The sequence below is a fragment of the Balaenoptera borealis genome (genome assembly GCF_965194805.1).
Source record: "Balaenoptera borealis genome assembly, chromosome: 6".
Lineage (NCBI taxonomy): Eukaryota > Metazoa > Chordata > Mammalia > Artiodactyla > Balaenopteridae > Balaenoptera > Balaenoptera borealis.
In genome coordinates, this window is record NC_138863.1 from 49,523,279 (window position 1) to 49,540,014 (window position 16,736).

Genomic DNA, 16,736 nt, shown 5'->3' on the forward strand with positions numbered 1-16,736 from the left:
CCAGACATCTCTTCTAAACTTCAAACATGGAATTTAAATGCTTAATGCATTTAAATGCTTAACTTCACTTGGATATCTAAAAAATATTTCAGACTTCACCTAGCCAAAGTTAAATTCCTGAAGAGCTCCCCACCGCACACCAACCATCCTCTGTCTGTCTCTCTCTCTTCAAATCAATAGATAAGAACTCTAGGCATCTACTTACTGAGGAGGAAAAAAAAAGGGAATTAATTTTGATTCTTCTCTTTTTCTCACACCTCACTTCTAAGGTGATTGGCAGATTCTGTCATTTTTAATTCCAAAATATATTAAGGTTATATCCATTTACCAAAATCTGCACTGCTCTCAGTTTGCTGCAATTTACCCTAATCTCTTCTAGAATATTGGAATAGCTTCCCATTAGGTTTCTTTGCTTTAGCCTCTAAGTCTGTGCAGTCTAGTTTCAACAGAGAAGTCAGAGTGATCCTGTTAAGTATAGATCACTGCATTTCACTCATTTAAAAAAAAATTTTCCTAGGACCTATAAGACCTAAAAGATTTGACATCCAATTAACCTTCTGACCTAAGCCCCCAAACACTCATTCTCCCCGAATTCTCTCAAGCAAAAACACTTCCTCACTGTTTCTCAAACACCCTGAACATGCCTCTGCTTCAGGCTTGTGGCATTTTGCTGTTCTCTCTACCTTGAATGAACTTTCCCTGATAAATTGGTATATTTACAGGGCCCGTTCTCTCATTTCCTTGAGGTCAATCCTTAAATATCATCTTTTCAATGAATCCTATCAGGCCACTTTATCTGAAATTTCAACAGCCTCCTACCCACTCACCAGCACATCGTACCTCTTCTCTGCTTTATTTTACTTCTTTGCACTATTTAACATACAAAATGTTATACATATTAATCATGTTTATTGACTGTATTCCTCACTAGAATATAAAATCCACGAGGTCAGGAATTTTGTATCTCTTGTTTACTGCTAGGAAAACTGTGCTTAAGATAATAATCTTTGGCACATATTTGACCCTTGGACAACATGAGCTTTGAACTGTGCAGGTCCACTTACACATAGATTTTTTCATTAGTAAATACTACAGTACTGCACGATCTACATGTGGTTGGTTGAATGCAAGGATATGGAACCGGGTATACAGAGGGCCAACTATAATTTATGCTCAGATTGTTGACTATGCAAAGGGTTGGTACCCCTAATCCTTGAGTTGTCATGGGTCAACTGTATATGATTTAATGAGTGAACAAATGGAGACTACATTAATGATTGAATGACTAAATGAATTTTCAAACAGTGTTAGAAAATTGTTCCAGTCTTATTTTTAATTCTCTTAGTACCTGTAGTTACTTTCATGTTACATATCTTTTTCTAGACTAGAATTTCCAGATATATTTTATTTTATAGGTCTTTTGAAACATTTTGTTTGTGTATCACCTTGTATGACCGGAAGCTTGTTGATATTTGTGTTAGTTTGCAGAGAAGCAGACACCAAAACCAGGTTAGCAGTGCAAGAGATTATAAAGCCTGTGAAGGGAAATGGGAGGAAGTTGGGAGTCTGGGAGAACCATTAGACCATGATGCAGTTTTTTAATCCTAAGTGAAGGAGAAAATGAGAGGAAGGTTGGGTGGAAGTATCTTAGACTGCAATGCAATTCCAAGGAAAGTACTGCAAGATTATCAGAGTTCTTGAGCCAAAGTCACCCCTCAGAGGAGTGCCACCTCCTTCAGAAAGAGACCTTAGGATCCCTGGTCACACTGGGGCATTGGTTAGGAGCAGCTCCTGTGAAGTGTAGCTTCAGACTGAACACAGTTCGGGATTTCAAAGAGCAGCAATTCAGCCATTGGGAATTACACTCCTGGCAGGGATTCAGAAATCATTAAGGCACATTTTCATGACCACAATGTATTGGTTTTCTATTACAGTGTATTTTGCTTTTTAAAAATCAATAGATTTCTTCAAATTTCCTTAAATTTATTTTATTGTTATTTTCCTATGTATTTGAGTTAACATCTTAGAATTGAAGGTGAAAAGTTGTCACATCACATTACTGTAGGTCTCTGAAAGGTTCCTCTTTTGAATAAAAAATAAGCTAAGACAGGTTGCTCAACTGCCACCCGCAAACAGCTCTACACTGCTTTCCTGGCTCTTTGCCCCTTCTCCGTATCCTGTCAAGTCTCGAGGTCCCAGTTAGAACTCTGTGTCTGCTGTGTGCTGGTGGATGTCTAGTCTGTGCAGTGTAGCCTCCACTTTCTGACCACAAAACCCCACTGCCATCTGGATGACTCAGCTCCTATACTGTCCCTTTTCCCAGCTCACACTGGCATGGCACTGCCAGTAGCTGCTGGAGCCACCAAGTTACTCCCCAGTTCATTGCTGCTCTCTGTCTGGGGACAGCAAGTGAACCTTTGAGCCTATTGTGAGAGTCTTTCCTCAGCCCCTACAATGGGAGGCAGTGTGATGTCGTGGAACCAGCATTGACTTTGAAGCCAGATGAGCTTCTATTCTACTATGTCTTAGCAAATGCTTTAACCTCTCTATTCAACTTCCTTACATTGGAGATTCAGGCTAAAATCTTCAATACTTACCTCACAGGGTTGCTGAGAGGATCAAATGAGATAATCTAGGAGAAATAACTTTATAAACAAAGCTAAATATTCTTAATATGTGCATAACATTATGATAAGGGATCTGACCCATGGAAAATTATGGTCTCTTAAGATGTTTATTATATAATCTCATTGGGGAACAGAGCAATGCACATGAAATAACAAAAGGTTGATAAGGAAGAGCCTGTTCACTGTCTATCCAAAGCCATCTCCTTGCTTTCCTGCTAACAGCGGCCCTATATATACTAGTACACACAGACATCTCTTGGTCTCAGAGAACAATGCTAGCCCAAGGAGGATATGTTTGAGATTTATACATTTTTTTGGTCAAGCTCTGACTCCAGCTTTAATTGCTGCATTTTTAACTCAACAACATACTAGGGTTTATCAAAGGTTCAGGAATAAAAAGTAGAAAAAAAAACATCATATGATATTTACATATACTGATAACCCCACTGTGTTTAGATATTGGATAAATTCATTAATGTATTAGGGTTCCCCAGAGAAATAGAACCAACAGTTTGTTGTTATGGAAATGTATTATAGTCATTGGCTCATGGGATTATGGAGGCCCACGATCTGCTGCCTGCAAGCTGGAGGATCAGGAAAGCCAGTGGTCCAAAGGCCCAGGAGTGGGGGTGAGGGGAGGTGGGTATTGGTTTAAGTCCTGGTTCGAGTAGAAAGGCCCAAGAACCATGGGTGCTGATTTCCAAGGGCAGAAGAAGATGAATGCCCCAGCTCAAGCAGATGGCAAATTTGACCTTTTTCTACTATCTGTTCTATTTAGGCCCTCAAAGGATTGGGTGATGCCCACTCGTATTGATGAGGGTGATCTTCTTTATTCAGCCTGTAAATTCAAATTATAATCTCTTCTGTAAACACCCTCACAAACACACTCAGAAATAATGTTTTATCAGTTATCTGGGCATCCCTTAGCCCAGCCAAGTTGATATATAAAATTAACCATCACAATTAACAATATCACTTCAACCAATTTTTCAGGAAAATGCATCAGAGTCACTATACAGTAAAAATTGATGATTTGCTAGATTTTCTGGGTCAGGATCATATCTATCCGTATACACTAGAAAACCAAGTTCACATGTTGTTGTTTACCTTTTAATAAATTCATTGTAGACTGTATTTTTTTCTCTGTTTACTCTTTCCTCTGTTTACTAATATTTGGATGCAACTACTTCTCAGTTTTTGTCTTTTTAATATAATTTAATGTTCTTTTATTTCCTTTATAGTAAAATAACTATTTAAACATATGTATTACAATTTCCAGATTAAGTTTTTTTTAATGGAGGTAGGAGAGTTAAAAATTTTGTTTGTAACTTTTATTTTACTGCATTATTGTCAGATAATATGGATACTATGATTGCTGCTTTGTAAAAAGTAATATATTGTTATGGCATATTACACTGGTAATTTTTGTGAAAATTCCATGCATTTTTGGAGACAATATTGTTTCCATTGTTCATTGGACATACAGTTTAAAATACGTGAGGTGGATATGAATCTCAGGTTGTAAAAGTCAAGTGTGCAAGAAATGTCATTTTATTTATTAACTGTGACAGCTGGATTTTGGATTAAAGTTCCTGTTCTGTCAGGCTAGAGTAGAAATATCAATCTCTAGTTTGGTGTTTTTCTCCCCCACCTCTAGGTCTTGTGAACTTAGCTACTACCAAGATATTGGCAGTATAGAGTGGGGACGACGGTCCTTTGTTCATTGGTTGTTAATATAAACAGAGGGGATGCCTATCATTCCATTTCAGGACTGTGCTCCCCACACCCTTTCATGTGACACATAGGAAGTAAGAATATGAGGGTGACGATGCTCCAGTGTAGCCATTTCTCTGGCAACATGTTGGTTCAGTCTCCTCTACTTCAGGACCCAAAGATGTGTCCTACTTCTCCTCCACTCCTGCATCCCTTCATCCTGTGTAATACTCTGAATTGTCTGGGTGAAGAAATTTACCATCTGCTAGAGCAGGGGATGGAGGAGAATAAGAACATATAAGGAATAAAATGTAAAGATTAACACCTCACAATATTATGTCACATAACCCCTACTAAGTTCATATTCCTGCAAAAAAAAAAATTTATATGTTTTCCAGATGCAGCTAACCACCAAAATATCTTATGCAATGTATCAGCCTTCTTATGCTCTCCGTCAAAGATAAGACACAAAATTGGCCTCATAGAAATTTCACTAAGACAGATGAAATCTAAAAAGTGTTTTGGGGGAAGGAAAAGTTACCCGGTTTAAAGACAGCTAGATGGAGTCAATTACTGTAGTAAACATAGTCTGATTACCTCCCCGTTGTTCTAACCCCTATTTAGACAGTCTTTAGTCCTCACAGTTCAGATGGTTGCCCCTGAACAAATGTGGCCATGCTAGATGATAGATCAGTAGAATGGTCACTAGACTGTATTGGTGACCAGCCATCACTCTCAATCTTGTGTTTGCAGCTGGCATGTGAGAAGAAATGGAAGCCTATGAACTATTGTGGGTCCACAAGCACTTCACTCCTCATTGCTCTCTGATCCGACAAGACTCTTTAAATGTGGCCTAACCTGTGCATTTACGATCTGTAGATTTTTTCCCAGTGCTTTCAGTCCATCATGACATTTGCATTTTTCACAGAAGCATGGCAAAAAGAGAACATGTGATTTTCAAAATTCCTAATGGGGAAGAACTGTTTCATTCTGATGAAGGCAATCCACTTTCCAGAGCTGCTGTAAAGTTGGGTTTCTTTTTCTAAGAGTCAGTTTCTCTTTTTGGACCTAAGAATGGCATATGGGAGACATAACGAGGGGAGTGAGTGGTGACTGGTTGGCATTTTGGAGTTCCTTCAATTTCAGATCTGATTCTCGATGCCATTTGGCTCCCCCGAAGTCTGCAAAGTTTTGGTCAGGATTTCTAATTCCTGAAACAAATCTCTGTCTGTCTCAGCCATTGCTGCTGTAATACCTCCATCTGTTCCTAGCTTCTCTTGTTAATGGAGCTAAGAAATCAACCCAGCTTTATTCCTTTCTTTACTCAGTCACTGAGAAAAATCTGTGTGGGTTGTGCTTGTTTAGGTTAAGCTCAAAGCGGAGCTTGCCAAAGCCTGTTCTGAATGGTTCAGATCCAGGCATCATGAGTCAAAAGCTCCTCAGATAAGTGTCCTGGCCACTCCAGAAAAGCATTTAGTTCTTTTGGAAATCATTGAGAAACCGACCTTAAAATTCACCTTCTACATCAGTGTCTTTCCAGATATTCTGCCAGGAATAAGAAAAACTATCTTAGCTACCCCAGCAGGGCTGTGATTTTTTTTTTCCCCTCTTCTTTTCATTTTTGCCAAACCCTGCTTCACCTGCTCAGGAGGTTTAAAATATTTACCAGTATTCATTCACAGTCATTCTCATAACAATCCCCTAGATTCATCAAAAGTAGCAGTGACTTAAAGATTTGACCTCGGAGCTGGGTTTTGTTTTATTTTCTTTTTTTTATCTTCTCAAGTAATCTCTTTTATTATTATTTTTATTATTTTTTAGTAGGAAGCTCATTCACATTTGATGCAACTGTTAACAAAATTGATTTTATTCATATTATCCTCTTTTATGGTTACTTATTTTATATATTTTTCTTTTCCCTTCTATTAGCTTGTTTGGTCAATGTGTTAGTCATCCCCTTTTGCTTTCTTTTCTTTTCCTCTTTTTTTTTTTTTTTAAGTTGGGAGTTCTACTGTACTTTCCCATTCCTCCACTGATACCATCTTAAAAGATGAAAACTTTGAAGTTTTTTACTTTCCCATTCTCACTGCACACTAACAAATACCAGTGAAGCATTTAAATTTCCCTTATGAGTCATTTTTCTCTCTTCAATTACACTTTCTCTTCCATGCTAACATAATCCACTTAAAGTAAACTATAAATAGTTAAAATTTTGTTTCCTTTCCTTTGTGTCAGTTTAGTCAGATTCATTCTCAAGTCTCTTTCTCAGAAAGGATATGAGAGAAATATATTTTAGAATCCTCATATTTACCCACAGAACTTTCTTTCATCTGAATGGAAGAATAATAGCTTAGCTGGGTATGAGATCCCTGCATTGCTATAGTATTCTCTCTAATCTATAGATTTTTCCCCGTCTCATCACTTCACTTTCAATTTAGAAATAAAATATCTAATGCTGGTCTGATTCCTTTATTTAAGTAACATGTTATGAAATCCTAAATGGTTGTGAAAAAAAGAAACCCACTCTTTTTGTTCTTGGAATTTATGAATTACACCATTATATACATATATCATATCCAGGTATGAGCATATATATCTTTAAGTTGGTGAACATTTGCTTTCTATTAATTTAAATCTTTTTTTGAGTGCAGGAAAATTTCTTCTAGTATAATATTTTTTATTCTTTATTTAATTAGCAACTTGATTAGCATGACTTACTTATCTCAATGTGTTATTTCCTTTTTTGAAACTACTGTTATTGTTGTCCTAGATCTGTTTTTAAATGCACATATGTTTGCCCTTGCACTATATTTTAAGTAATTTTATTTTGTCTTCCAGTTTGCTAATTCAAGTTAACTATAACCTTCCTCCATGTCGGCCAAAATGCTAAATACTAAATTTTTATAGATCATAAATAGTTCGAGTTCCAGAAAGTCTTTGCTTGTGTGTGTACATTACTGCAGTCTCCTGAATTCTCATATCTGATCAAGGTATCATTGTCTAATGATAGCAGTTTATTTCTTATTAACAAGCTCTTCTGTGTGGTCAATTTGATCTTTCTGTCTGTGGCTGATGAATCCCAAAGATGAATTTTTTCCTTAATTCCGCCTCCCTGGGACCAGATTTTGCTGCTAAGAGTACCTTATGTCTGAGCAGTTTGGGAAACACAGCGTCTCTGCCTATATAGGTCAACAGTGCTCCAGATGGTAAGATGTGGTCTCCCATCTAAGCATTTGTACTTCTCCGCTAAAAATGCTTCAAAGTCTATATATCAGTCAGGATCCAATCAGTAAAATAGAATTCATACTGGCTATTTCAAAATGAGGGATTTAATACACCAAATTTATTGACTGGTAATAGAAGGCTGAAAGACCCACAAGACAGTGGGATAGTTCAGAGTGGGGACTTTGGAGATGGAGCGGCTATGGCTGGGATGGCTGAGTAGGCGTTTTTCTTACAGCAGAACATGGGGAGCTAAATAGTACTGAATCCCTAGATGTCTGTTACTAATGTGAAAAGGAATTGCAAATAGGAATAGAGTAACTCTCCTCTTCTTCAAACTTCTAATATCTGACCAGTGCCTTACAATAGCTAAACACACCTGAAAGCAAGCTGGCAAGGGAGTCTATAGTTAGCAATTTGCCAGTTTCAATACTTTAAGCCAGTGTAGAAAAGTAGGCTTGGTACTAAGCGACAAGAAATTAATTAATTGTATGTACTTATCTTTCCCACTCTTCGTCTCAGATAACCAAGGAGGTAAAAAGGATTTTTTGGTGTCTTACTCTTAGACAAATATGAAGAATGGTGATAAGTCCTTTTCTAACATGCATATCTGGAAGCCCTTTTAATTTGTAAGAATGGTTTGTACTGGAGTTTATGAAAAACCTCAAGATAACTGACAACTGCTATTTGCTTTTGCTGTTTGCTGATCACTTACATGTCATTTTTATAGTTTGTATAGTTCAGCAATAGTTCTAATATTATATTTTAAAATTATTTTATATATGAATTATTAGTGTAAACCAATATCTGGTGCTCCTCAGGGGGAATGGATGAATGAATAGATGAACAGATTAAAAAAAATACATGCTAGAGTAAATTAAGTGCATTTTTCAGGTAGCTAAAATTCTACTCTTGGGAAATTTAAAGACTAAAAGGGCATCTCAGCCTAAAAAGACTTCTTAACAATCTGAATATTTAAACTTGACCTCTTTTAAAACCTATTTTAGTATAATTCAGCTTAAAATATTAGTCTAAAATTTGATCAGAAACTGCTGATTAAAAAGAACCACTTTAATCATTTGTATTAAGCAAACCACTTTAATCATTGTATTAAGCAAACAATACATATTCATTGAAGTTACCTATTTTGTGAATATAAAGGCAACACTTACTTTTACAAAAAATTAACCATTATAATGTGCTAAGATAAAGATCTTTAAAATTCCCTATTTCACAACCCTGAGCTAAACATTGCTTTCAATTCGGCAAACATATCTATACATGTACATGTATGTTGCATACATGTTTCTGTATGCAAACTTGTATGTGTATTGCAATATTTATATTATGTATCCATGATATATGAACTCCTGATATACATGTATCAAATATTTATTTCATTCTGTTTATATGCCATGGCTTTCTTTCTGTACCTGTTAAAGGATATAGATTATTTTCTAATGTCTGTACAGTGCTCTATTGTGTATATTTTATCATGATTTTAATAAGTATTCCCATATTCAGATAATCACTTTGCAGTGTTTGGCAATATTATATGCAATGCTGTGATGAACAAATCTACACATAATTTTTAAGTTCTTGTTCAATTATATGCTTATAATAATTTCTAGAAGTAAAACTAGAAAATCAGGCCATCATCAAAATATCTACAAACAATAAATGCTGGAGAGGGTGTGGAGAAAAGGGAATCCTCTTGCACTGTTGGTGGGAATGTAAACTGATACAGCCACTATGGAGAACAGTATGGAGGTTCCTTAAAAAACTAAAAATAGAACTACCATATGACCCAGTAATTCCACTACTGGGCATATACCCTGAGAAAACCATAATTCATAAAGACTGATGTACCACAATGTTCATTGCAGCACTATTTACAATAGCCAGGACATGGAAGCAACCTAAGTGTCCATCAGCAGATGAATGGATAAAGAAGATGTGACACATGTGTACAGGGGAATATTACTAAAAAGAAGTATTATTAAAAAGATATGAAATTGAGTTATCTGTAGTGAGGTGGATAGACAGAGTCTGTCATACAGAGTGAAGTAAGTCAGAAAGAAAAACAAATACTGTATGTTAACACATACATATGGAATCTGAAAAAAAAAAAAAAGGTTCTGAAGAACCTAGGGGCAGGACAGGAATAAACACTCAGACATAGAGAATGAACTTGAGGACACGAGGAGGGGGAAGGGTAAACTGAGGTGAAGTGAGAGAGTGGCACTGACATATATCCACTACCACATGTAAAATAGATAGCTAGTGGGAAGCAGCCGCATAGCACAGGGAGATCAGCTCGGTGCTTTGTGACCACCTAGAGGGGTGGGATAGGGAGGGTGGGAGGGAGACACGCAAGAGGGAGGGGATATGGGGATATAAGTATACATATAGCTGATTCAGTTTGTTATACAGCAGCAACTAACACAGCAATATAAAGCAATTATACTCCAATAAAGATGTTAAAAAAAAAATCAGGTATATATACAACTATTGATAGCATGTCATTAAACTATTTTAAGGAAGAGTTTTACAAGTTTAATAATTAGAAAATGGTACATGAAATGCTCATTTCACTCAACCCTCAACAATATTCACTATGGTTAATTCTTAAGACCAGGTTTCCTCAATCTGGACACTACTGATATTTTGGACCAGATAATTCTTTATTATAACTTGGAGAAAAGCATGCAGATATTTTAAACTTGTCTGTCGTAACTTTTATCAGTTTTTCTTACTTTTCTATGATTATCTTTTCATATACATATATAAATACACACATATATAGCTCAAAATTATAAAAATATCATGTATTTTATAATATTTAATGGTTTTACTTGTTTCAGTAGCACTGACATATTTGGAGTTTTCTTTTTGGTAAGGACAATATTTAAGTATCCCAATATACTTTATTGACATACCAAAAATCTAGTCAGTTGAACCAATATTTATTGAAGAAGTATTATTCTCAATCATGATTGAAAATGGAAATACAATCACATTCCATATATTTAGGACTATATTTTAACTACATACTCGTATTCATTAAATTGTTTGCCTATTCTGGCAGAACTACTGAAGCTTTTCATTTATTAAAAATTTAACATTTTACTGATAGATTTATATGTTTTATTATCTATTTTGAGATTTTGCTTACTGGAAGATAATTTATTCAACTCATATTGGTTTAACCCCCATTCTTATAGAAAAAAGAGAATTATTTCCATTTTCCATATATGTGGGTGTATACAGTTTTGATTACATTATATGTTGATGTTGGAAAGAGCTTACTTATTGTTACAGAAAGATAATTGCAAAATATCAAGAGTTTAAATAGTATTTTATTCTGCTGTGTATTCAAGAAAGAACACTTTTTTAATATAGCAGTCTGAAAAAAGAAAACAAAAGTAGAAAGACAATAAATTTTCTTCACACTAGTCTAATAATTTTGGTGAAAGGTCAGAAACAAGAATGTCATCTACCCAAGGGAAAAGGTATCTGGATAAACCAAAAGAGGAAGACAAGAAAAGAAGTCTGATTTTAAATGTAATTTTGGAGGAAGAATTTTGGAGACAGTTTTCAGAATTTATAAAGTAATTGAATAGCTTAGAGACCGAAGATAGTAGTACTGAAATTTAATTATCACAAATTAAGAAATTATAAAATAATGATGATATGGATGCAAAATAATAAATTCATAATTTGATATGCTTAGTACCCTGTCATCAGGCATTTGCAGATTTGAGAATGTATATTTTGCCAGGAATCACTGATTTATTTAATTAGAATGGATGCCCTCCTCATGAGGGAAAATGTTTATAATCACACAACTTTTTCAATTTCTAAGTAGTCAAATTGATGAATGATAAATTCAAGCTGTCAGCATGAATACTTTTTAAAGTTTTAAAACTTTTAAAAGATACAGATTCTTCTATCTATATTCTAATTGCATCGAAACATATATGTATATATATAATTTTAAATAATTATATATTGTTGATAGAGAAAAACTGAACTTGATTAACATGACTAGCATATTCATTATTCCCACATATTTACATATCTCTCAAGCACTTGTTTTCCAGAACTGTTTCTTCTTCAGGAAAATCTATACACTAAAAATACAAACTATAATCTCAAAATTTACTTGTTCTAGATTTAACTTTTTATGGATATATCTGTACCAGCATATTTGCCTTTTACTTTCACCAAAATATATCTATATTTGTATCTATGATGCTTGTATATCAATTAACAAAACCTATATAGTTTTTAACATCTTTATTGGAGTATAATTGCTTTACGATGGTGTGTTAGTTTCTGTTTATAACAAAGTGAATCAGCTATACATATACATATATCCCCATATCTCCTCCCTCTGGCATCTCCCTCCCACCCTCCCTATCCCACCCCTCTAGGTGGTCACAAAGCACCAAGCTGATCTCCCTGTGCTATGCGGCTGCTTCCCACTAGCTATCTATTTTACATTTGGTAGTGTATATATGTCCATGCCACTCTCTCACTTCGTCCCAGCTTCCCCTTCCCCTTCCCCGTGTCCTCAAGTCCATTCTCTACATCTGCGTCTTTATCAAAACATATATTTTGATAATGTGAAAAATGTTCCTCAATATTAAATTTAGGACTGTGGCTCTCTTTTGAAGATTCTTCTCTTTATCTTTGGTTTTGAGCATATTATATGCCTAAGGGTGTGTGTGTGTGTGTGTGTATGTGAGTATGTGTGTATGTTTTGATCTTTATTCTGCTAGATATGCTCTGAGCTTCCTAAATCTGAGATTTGGTATCTGTCATTAACTATAGAAAGTCCTCAACCATTATTACTTCAATTATTTCTTCTGCTCCATTCAATCTTTCTTTTCCTGCTAATATTCCATTTACACATGAGACCTTTTTATATTGTCCCACATTTCTCAAAAATGCTGTTTCATTATTTTTTATTCTTTTTAGACTTTGCATTTCATTTTGGGGAGCTTTTATTGACCTACCTGCAAGTTCACTCTTAACGTTCCTTGGCTGTGTTGAATCTACATGAGCTCACCAGACAGTCTTTCTTTCTGTGACTTTGTTTTTCACTTCTAACATTTCCTTTTTATATTCTCTTAGTGTTTCTGTCTCACTGCTTATATTATGTATCTGTTCTCCTGTGTTGTCTACTGTTTGCATTAGAGCCCTTAACCTATTAATCATAGTTATTTTAAATGACCTGTCTGATAATTCTAGCATTTGTGTCATATCTAATTCTGGTTCCAATGATTGTTTTGTCTCTTCAGAGTGTGTTTTTCCTTGTCTTCTGACATGCTTTATAATTTTTTGTTGAAAGCCAGGCATGTATTGGGTAATATATACTGAATTAAATAGACCTTAGTGTGAAGATTGATATTAATCTGGCTAGGAATTGGCCTGTGTGTAATGTTTATTGTAGCTATAGGTTTCAGAGACTTCTACTTCCTTTGGTGTCCTTGCTTGTCTGTGCTTGACTTTAAACTCCCCTATTGACACCCCTTAGAGAGATTCTGTGTCTTGCAGCTCAGTCATCTAAAATGCACTGCTATTGTATTTGTTCCCTGTTGGTATGGTGGTAAAGTGTAAGAAAGGGTGAGCATTTTATAGTCTTCTGGTTAAATGACAGTCTTTTAATGGGTCTGCATCTCAGGGCTGTGACCTTAAGTGTTTCTCCAGTGGCAGAGCTTATTTTCCCCTGACCTCTACTCCTGGTTCCAAATTCCTAATATGCTTCCTTGAAGGTCTGCTCCTGTTGACTGCTTCACAACCACATTATGTACGACAGAAAGAAAAGATGGGGATGGACTGGGGAGGAATTCCCTTTCCCCACCTGGCAAAAGTTTCGGAATTTAGCTCTGGTGAAGTCCTTTTCCCTGAAATATAGGCCTATATCACTATAATATTCCTCTGCCTAGCCAGAGCCACAGAGAATTTTTCTCAGAGCCTCATTGTGAGAACATGGTAGAGCTGATGGGAGAAAAGCCCATGAAATTGTTGGGGTTCCCACTAAGATTGCAGCCCCTGGTAGTTTTTCTCTCACACCCTAGTCTGCACTCAGACTCCAGCAATTCATAGGGGTTACCAGTTAAATGTTCATACCCTTTCATGGCCTCAGTGGCTTCTGCTCCAGGTAAGCAGATCTTAGCTGTAACTCTGCATTTCTAGTCTCTCTGGGTTCAGGTTGTATACAATTTGCCCTACAACCTCATTCCTCTGATGGGTCCACGAAAAGTTATGGATTTTCATAGCTTTTTCTTATTGTTAGTATAGAAGTAATGACTCCCAAGCTCTTTACACCTGAAAGCTGAAAATGTGGACCTCTTTTTGGAGGCCTTTGACTCTTCTGATAATTTGATAAATTAAAGTAGTCTTGGGCAAAAATACCCATATGATAAGTTTTTCTGTAAACCTGAAACTGCTCTAAAAATTTATTAAATTGAAAACAATAAAATTGTAAATATATATCACATGTTTCCAATAAGAATTAAAATATTACTTTCATACAGATTACTGAATAGAGTTTATTAGCAAAATAAAACATTTTGCATGTAATGCAACTAAGGTATGTAGGTAATGTAGGGCATTTTAGATACTCATTTCTGACAAACACACACCTAACATCACACTCAACAGTGAAAAGCTGAAAAACTTTCCTCTAAATTCAGGAACAAGACAATGATGCCCACTCTTGCCACTTCTATACTTCTAACACAGTATTGGAAATCCTAGCTACAGCAATCAGACAAGAAAAATAAATAAAAGGCATCAAAATTGTAAGGGAAGAAGTAAAACTGTCACTGTTTCCAGATGACATGATACTATATATAGAAAACCCTAAAGTCCCCACCAAAAAACCTATTAAAACTAATAAATGAATTCAGTAAAGTTGTAGGATACAAGATTAATATGCAGAAATCTGTTGCATTTTTATAGACTAATAATGAACTATCAGAAAGAGAAAGCAAAAAAAAAAAAAACCCTCATTTAAAGTCACATCAAAAAGAATAAAATACCTAGGAAAAAACATAATCAAGGAGGTGAAAGATCTATATTCTGAAAATTATAAAACATTGAAGGAAATTGAAGATGATACAAAGAAATAGAAAGATATACTGTGCTCTTGCACTGGAAGAATTAATATTGTAAAAATGACCATACTACAGATTTAATGCAATCCCTATCAAAAAAAACCCATGATATTTTTCACAGACCTAGAACAAATAATCCTAAAATTCATATGGAACCACAGAAGACCCCGAATAGCTAAAGCAGTCTTGAGAGAAAAGAATGAAGCTGGAGATATCACATTCCCTGGTTTCAGACAATACTACAAAGATACAGTAGTCAAAACAGCATGGTACTGGCACAAAAACAGATGCATAGATAAATGGAAAAGAATAAAGAGCTCAGAAAGAAACCCACACACCTGTGATAAATTAATTTATGAGAGAGGAGGTGAGAATATACAATGGAGAAAAGACTTCAATAAATGGTTCTGAGAAAACCAGACAGCTACACATAAAAGAAAGGGATTAGAACATTTCTTTACACCATATACAAAAATAAACTCAAAATGGATTAAGAGCCTAAATATAAGACCTGAAACTAAAGAACTCCTAGAAGAGAACATAGGCAGAACACTCTTTGACATAAATTGTAGCACTATTTTTTTGGATCTGTCTCCTTTGACAAAAGAAATAAAAGCAAAAATAAACAAAATGGGCCTAATTTAACTTAAAATCTTTTGCACTGCAAAGGAAACAATTGACAAAATTAAATGACAGCCTTCTGAACAGGAGAAAATATTTGCCAATGATATGACTGACAAGGGGTTAATATCCAAAATATATAAATAGCTCATACAACTCAATATCAAAAAAACAACCCAATCAAAAAATGGGCAGAAGACCTGAATAGACATTTTTCCAAAGAAGATATACAGATGGCTAACAAGCACATGAAAAGGTGCTCTACATCTCTCTGATTATTAGAGAAATGCAAATCAAAACTATAATAAAGTATCATTACATACCAGTCAGAGTAGCTATCCTCAAAAAGTCTACAAATAATAAATGCTGGAGCAGGTGTGGAGAAAGGGGAAACTTCACACACTATTGGTGGGAATTAAATTGGTGCAATCACTCTGGAACATAGTATGGAGATTCCTTAAAAAAATAAAAATAGAGCTACCATATGATCCAGTAATCCCACTTCTGGGCCTATACCTGGAAAAGATGAAAACTCTAATTCAAAAAGATACATGCACCCCGGTGTTCATAGCAGCATTATTAACAATAGCAAAGACATGGAAACAACCCAAGTGCCCATCAACAGACAATTGGTTTATAGAAGAAGTAATATATATATACAACATGGACTATTACTCAGCCATAAAAAAAGAATGAAATCAACAGACAAATTCATAAAGAAGTTGTAATATATATATAATATATTATATATATTAATTATATATATAAATTATATATATAATTTGTAATATATATAATATGTATGATATATTAATATGCAATATGTATATTAATATGTAATATGTATAATATTGTAATATATAATATGTAATATATATTATATATATACTATATATGTAATATGTATATATATATATATATATATATATATATAGTATAATGGAATATTTCTCAGCCATAACAAAGAGTGAAATGCTGCCATTTGCAGCAATATGGATGGTCCTAAAGAATATTATGCTTAGTGAAATAAGTCGGACAGAGAAAGACAAATCCTCTATGATATCACTTATTTGTGTAATCTAAGAAAATAAAAGAATGTATATAGCAAAACAAACAGACTCACAGATATAGAAAACAAAATAGCTGTTATCAGTGGGGAAAGGGAGGTGGGGAGGGGCAAGACAGGGCTATGTGATTAAGAGATACAAATGCCTTTAGTTTTTTATATACTATTCAATTGGTATGCAAAGTTTATTTAACTATTTTTATTATTGGGAATGTATGAATTATTTCTGTCATAAATAACTTGAATTTTTGTATGTATAATATTAATTTATATATACATATATACATAATGTATACATAATATAATTTTTGTATGTATATCATATATACAAAATCAAGGAAGTTAATTATACTTATATAT

The 16,736-nt window shown here is 34.6% G+C and overlaps 1 long non-coding RNA gene across 1 annotated transcript in view; it reads left to right on the forward strand.

Annotated features, from left to right (window-relative positions):
- The window catches only part of LOC309631333, a 467,574-nt gene that overhangs the window by 174,324 nt on the left and 276,514 nt on the right, over positions 1-16,736 (forward strand). The gene's annotated exons all lie outside the window — the stretch shown is intronic.